The following is a 7,007-nucleotide window of genomic DNA, read 5'->3' on the forward strand; positions in this document are numbered from 1 at the left end:
TGATTTGTACTTATGTTGACATATTTTAGAGCTTCCTTCATCCATAGTATTTGAGTACAATAATCTGCGGTAGCTATATAATTGGCCTTAGCTGTAGATAGTGATATGGATGTCTGTTTTTTGCTGAGCCAAGATACTAAACAGTCTCCCAGGAAGAATGCATTTCCACTAGTACTTTTTTGATCATCGACACTTCCGGCCCAATCAACATCGGTGTATGCAGTCAAAGTAAGAGTTGAGCTCTTAGGGTACCAAAGACCGAAATCAGGAGTTCCTTTCAGGTATCTAAGAATTCTTTTTACAACCAACAAATGGGATTGTTTAGGAGCTGATTGAAATCTTCCCACCATTCCTACTGCTTGCATAATGTCGGGTCTCATAGCAGTTAAGTACAGAAGGGCTCCAATTATTGACCTGTAATGAGTTGCATCTACTAGAGGGGAGTCATCATTTTTGCTCAATTTGCAACTTGTGGTCATAGGTGTACTCATGGGTGCACAGTATTCCATTCCATATCTTTTAAGCATGTCTTTAAGATATTTGGCTTGAGATATAAACATGCCTGCCGTGGTTTGAGATACTTGTAGTCCAAGGAAGTGAGATAACTCTCCTATCATTGACATCTCGAACTCTTTTGACATATTTTGAGAAAACTCATGGCTCATATCATCATTATTACTAGCAAAAATTAGATCATCAACATAAACAAGTGTGACTAGTAACTTATCCTCATCCATCTTTATGTAGAGATTACTTCTTGCCACCCCCTTCTTGAAGCCTTGTTGTTGTAGATAGTGATCCAATCTTGCGTACCAAGCTCCAGGAGCTTGTTCCAACCCATATAATGCCTTTTTCAACTTACAAACAAAGTCTTTTCCTTCTGTTAGATTAAACCCTTCTGGTTGCTCCATGTAGACTTCTTCCTTGAGTTCCCCATTTAGAAATGCTGATTTTATGTCCATTTGATAGATTTTGAATCCTTTTGAGCAAGAAAATCTCAAAAACATCCTGATAGCTTCCACACGAGCTACTAGTGCAAATGTTTCTTCAAAGTCAATTCCTTCAATTTGTGAATAGCCTTTACAAACAAGCCTTGCCTTGTTTCTAATGATTTGTCCATCTTCATTCATTTTGCTTTTAAACATCCACTTGGTTCATATTATGTTTTTTTTTCCTTTGGATGAGGTACGAGCTCCCATGTCTCATTCTTCTCAATTTGAGACATTTCTTCTTCCATGGCTTTTACCCAATGAGGATCCTTACTTGCTTCAGTAAATGTTTCTGGTTCTATCATGGATAGAAGAGCAATATCATTTTTCTTTGGTGCATTTGTCATCCTTCTTTGGGTTTGCATCCCTTCATCTATATTGCCAATAATCTGCTCTTCCGGGTTGATATTTTTGGAGAAGTTTCATCTTTGAAGGAGTTTGAGATGGTTCTTTTTCCTTGGGCATTTCTTGATTTTTTCCTTCTTCTTCAGGTTCTTCTTCTTCAATGAGAGGATCAACTTCATTTTCTTCAATTTCTTTCTCTGGAAGGTCTTCATCAATCTTCACATCATTGCTTTCCACTATTTTCCATAGTCGGTTATTGTAGCACTTGTACGATTTGCTCCGCGTAGAATATCCAAGGAAGATCCCTTCGTCAACCCGAGAATCAAAATTTCCTGGTGAGCCATCATTGATTTTTATGAAGCACTTGCTTCCAAAAATCTTGAAGTATTTTACTGAAGCAGGTCTTCCTTTCCATAATTCATAAGGAGTCTTTTCATTATTTGGTCATAATTGAGTTCGATTCAAGGTATAGATAGCTGTCCCGACTACTTCTCTCCAGAATTTTGGCTGCAAGTTAGCTGCTATTAACATTGTTCTTGCCATTTCTTGAACTGTTCGGTTTCTTCTTTCAACTACCCCATTTTTCTTGGGTGTTACAGCAGTAGAGATTTCTCTTTTAATTCCATGTATTTTACAGAATTCATTAAATGCTTTTGATGTGAATTCTCCCCTTTTATCTGTTCTGAGGCACTTAATATTTGAGTCCTTTCCATTTTCTACAAGAGCTTTAAGATTCTTAAAACACTCAAATGCTTCGGATTTATATTTTATAAAAGATATCCACATCATTCTAGTATAGTCATCAACAAATAAAGCAAAGTACCTTTCTCCTTGGAGTGCCGGAGTTCTAGTTGGTCCACATAAATAAGCATGGATGATCTCCAAAGGCTTTGATGTAGAAAACTCCTTGGTCTTATGGCTGGTTCTGTTTTTCTTTCCATGTTGACATGGACCACATATTCCTTGATTTGGTTTGAATAACTTTGGAATGTCTCGTACTGCTTTAATCTTGCTGATATTGATCAAGTTATCGAAGCTTGTATGTCCAAGTCGCTTGTGCCACAACCAAATTTCACCTGTTTGACTTAAGTAGCATTTATCTTCTTGAATCTTGTTCAGAATGTAGATGTTGTCTGGTGTTCTAACCCCTTTTGCCATGAGTTCCCCTGAGGAATAGTTCCTTATTTCACATTCTTTGGTGCTAAAGACAACATTATGTCCTTGATCAGAGATTTGGCTAAGACTCAGGAGGTTGTGTTTGAGCCCGTTTACTAGAAAAGCATTTTGAGCTTTTCCTTTTCCATTAATAAGAGTAATAGTTCCTTTTCCAGCAATTTTTGCAGATCCACTTCCAAAGGATACATTTCCTTCCTTTTTGTTCAATGAGACAAACTTCCTTTTGTCCCCTGTCATGTGTCTAGAGCACCCACTATCCACAAACCAATTATTTTCATTATTTTGAGCACATAGAGCTAGGCCACATTTATCCGTGTTGGGATTCTCACTTCTTGCTTTTCCTCTTTTGAGTGGGCAATTTTGTTCATTGTGTCCATTATTATTACATAATGAGCAAATCAGATCAAATTTGGCCAAGGGATCAAAAGAATTGTAGGTCTTGATTTGTCCTTGCCCTTTGGGGCCATATGGTTTGTTTATTTGATCCTTCAGCCTTGGTGTGTCATTCTTACGAGCCATGCAATGTCTAGCTTGATGACCAAAATTTTTACAATGGAAACAATGCCCAAAAAAGATAGTTTTGTACATGTTGTAATAGCCATGATTTGAATCAACATTCTTCCTTGGAGTTACTCCCACTTCATTCTTTGGATTTGAGATGGGCTTTTGATGAAATACTGTTTTGTATTTGTTGTAACATCCATGTTTCGAATCAACATTCTTCCTTGGAGTTACTCTCCCTCATTCTTTGGATCTAGGATGAGCCTTTGATGAAATAATCTTTCTTCTTTTGGGTTGCTGGAAAGTACGTCGGCATAGCTTTTCGCATTATTCTTAGTACTTGATGATTCTCCTTTAAAACCTATTCCAGATTCGTCATGTTTAGGTTTTTGATTATTTAGGATAGTGTCAAGTATTTGAGAGCTTTTCCAACCCTTTTTAACTTGCTCCAATTCCTTCCTCAGAGATACTATTTCGGCTTCATGTTCTTCGCAAGCTTATTCTTTTTCTTTTAGCTTATTTTTAAAGAGATCTTCCCTTCTTTTTGTTTCCTTGTTTTCTACCTTGAGAGAAATGATTTTATTCCGTAATTTCTCATTTTCTTCAATGGCACTTATTAATAATTCATCTACATTTCCATCTAGCCCTGAGTCATCATCATTTGTGAATGCCATGAATAATACTTCTTGGCTTCTAGCATGGTCATTTTCAATATCTGATTCTTCATTACCTCCTTTGTAGTGAGGAAACTGGTTAGTTGATTCCTTTTTGATAACTACAATTTCATCTTCATCAGACTCATCTTTCTTAGAGAGGAAATTATTCTTATTGAACCCTTTCTTTTTATATACCATCCTTTTAGAATTTTCTTCATCATAACTATCATGCTTATGAGGACATTTTGCAGCATAATGACCCATTTTTCTACATTTGAAACAAATAAGAGTGTATTTACCTTTTAGCTTAGACCCTTTCTTCAGCCTTCGTACAAATTGCACCAATTCAGATTCAACATTGGAGTCATCACTACTGACATTCCTTTCTTTCCCCTTTTTTGATTTTGAGGCCTTGAATGCTGCATCTTTGGAACTTGGGAAACCTTTTCTCATCTCATAGGCAATGAAGATTCCATGGAGTTCATCCATCTTGAGAGTATCTAGATCCTTCATTTCTTCTATGGCACTTACTTTAGAGTCAATTCTGTATGGGAGAGATCTTAAGACCTTTTTAATAATGGTGCTTTCTTCAATGTTTTATTCCAATCCTTTAAGAGAGTTGACCACTTCAGCTACTCAGAGAAAGTATGATGCAATATCTTCTTCATCATCCATTTTTAGACTTTCAAATTTCCTTCTATGAGTTTGAAGCTTCGCCTTCTTGACTTTGGAGTCCCCGTCGTATAATCCAATTAGCTTATCCCATACTTCATTGGCAGAGTTACAATTCATGACTTTTGTAAATTCAGAATCAGTGATTACACTAGTGATGGAGTTTAAGGCTTTTGCATTTGCAATGTAGAATTTCCTCTCGTCTTGATCTGTTGGAAGAGTGGAAGGAGCTATGTGCTCATTTAAGACCGAATGCCAAACTTCAAGTCCAAGGGACATTAAATAGTAGGACATTCTTTTTTTCCAGAAACCAAAATTTGTGCCATCGAACAGAGGAGGTCTTCCTGACACTTCTTGATTTCTCATCATGACTAAGAATCCTTCTTCAAGCTGTTAGGCTGATATGAAGAAGCCCACTCTGATACCAATTGTTGGAAATACTGAGGGGGGGGGTGAATCAATATTTCTTTTCAATCATTATTTTTATCAGTTAAAAGCATTTATATTTGGAACACAGAAATAGATAAAAGGAATAAATGCTTTTATTAATGTGATATTTGCAATAAATCAAGTACAATATATATATATATATATATATATATATATATATATATATATATATATATATATATATATATATATATATATATATATATATATATATGGTTTCAATCAATTGCCAAGCACCAAATTGGACTCTTTGTGAGGCTTCAACCTCCAGAGCACCAACTCTGTCTTGTCAAGGCACCAACCTTGAATTTAGGAGCACCAACTCCCAAGACACCAATCCTTTCAGTTCTGAGGCACCAACCTCAAGGGCTCCAACCCTCTGCTGTAAATTGTCTGGATCTGTTTGGTTGTAATTCTCTGCTCCCAACCCTGCTGGACCTATGACTTACTTCTATCCTCCTGTTCCTTCCACTTCTGCCAGAACTTTGGCTTCCTTTTTTTTCTTACAGTTCACCAGCAACACTAAACTTTCCTTGTTCTCTGTTTTATATGCCTGATATGCCTGACCTTTGGCTTCCTCCTTGCTCGCTTGAGCTTCGGCTTCCTCAACGCTCGCTTGATCTTTTATCTTCCTCTGTGCTCACTCTTAGGCTTCCTCTGTCTCTTTGAATCCATCAATACTCACAGGACACGTTAATATGGAAGAGAGGCCGAATTACAATAATGTTGCATATTGTTGAATTGAGACTTCTGTGATCCATAACAGTTATAAGAAGAGCTTCGGCGTAAATCACATATAGAAATACCTTTGTCGACGCGTTTCGAACCAGAAAGTGTGGCTCATTGTCAGGACAAGTTGAAGAAATAGATCCAGCTTTGCATGTTAAATAGTCTGAGCAGGGCCTCCAACGGCTATCTAGATCAACGACTAGCTTTGACTTAGGGACATTCAAAAAGTCAAATTGATCATTAAAAGGAAGATGACCATACCTATATATAAATATATAATTATATAAATGAAATAATTTTAGAAGGTGTTTACGTTATTAATTAGTTAAAAATGTATAATTTAATAATTAAAAATTTTAATTAAATGGGAATTAGTTAAATTGAAGACCTAACTTTTGTATAAAATATAAATAGGGTAAATGTAAGATGATAGTTAAATAAAACAAACAAATAAATAAATAATAATAATAATAAAAATAAGCAAATAAATACATAATAATAATAATAATAATATATCTTCGTTAATTAAAATATATATAAAATTAAAAATAATATATATAAATTAGTTACGAAAGAAATAACAAAATAAAAATAATAATAATAATACAAATAAGAAAATAAACAATGATAATATATATTTGTTAATAAATAAATCAATTGTAAATTAAAAATAATAATATATAAAAATTAGTTACGAAAAAATTAATAAAATACAAAAATCAATAAATAATAATAATAGTAAAAATAAATAATAATAATAATAATAATATATATTCGTTAATAGATAAATAAATAAATTAAAATATATATTAAGATATATATAATAACAATATATATAAATTAGTTACGAATAATAATAATAATAATAATAATAATAATAATAATAATAATAAAATAAATAAATAAATAATAATAATAAAAATAAGTAAAAAAAAAATTTTTGTTAGGATTATAAATACCGATAATAATCAGGGAAAAAGGAGCGACTCAAAATAAAAATAAGCAAATAAATATATAATAATAATAGTAATATATATTTGTTAATAGATCAATTAACAAATATATATATTTATTGATCTATTAACAAATATATATTACTATTATTATTATATATTTATTTGCTTATTTTTATTTTGAGTCGCTCCTTTTTCCCTGATTATTATCGGTATTTATATTCTTAACAATTTTTTTTTCTACTTATTATTATTATTATTATTATTATTATTATTTTCGTAACTAATTTATATATATTGTTCTTATATTTTTTTTCACCTAGGTGGAAAAACCTATCAACTCAGGTGTCAAAACCAACAGTGAGGACAGCCATCTCTGGCTGCTATCCGCGAATGTCGGTTTGACTCATCATAGTTAGATAGGAAAACCACGCCACCTGAAATAACCCGCTGGTGGTCCGTAAGGGAGCAGGCTCATCACTCCTGCCAGATGCCTCTGGGTCTTAATATATATTTTAATTTATTTATTTATCTAT

The sequence above is a fragment of the Pinus tabuliformis genome, chromosome 3_1, assembly GCF_031772625.1.
Source record: "Pinus tabuliformis cultivar Carrire ecotype Pingquan chromosome 3_1, CPIR1, whole genome shotgun sequence".
NCBI classification, from domain to species: Eukaryota; Viridiplantae; Streptophyta; class Pinopsida; order Pinales; family Pinaceae; genus Pinus; species Pinus tabuliformis.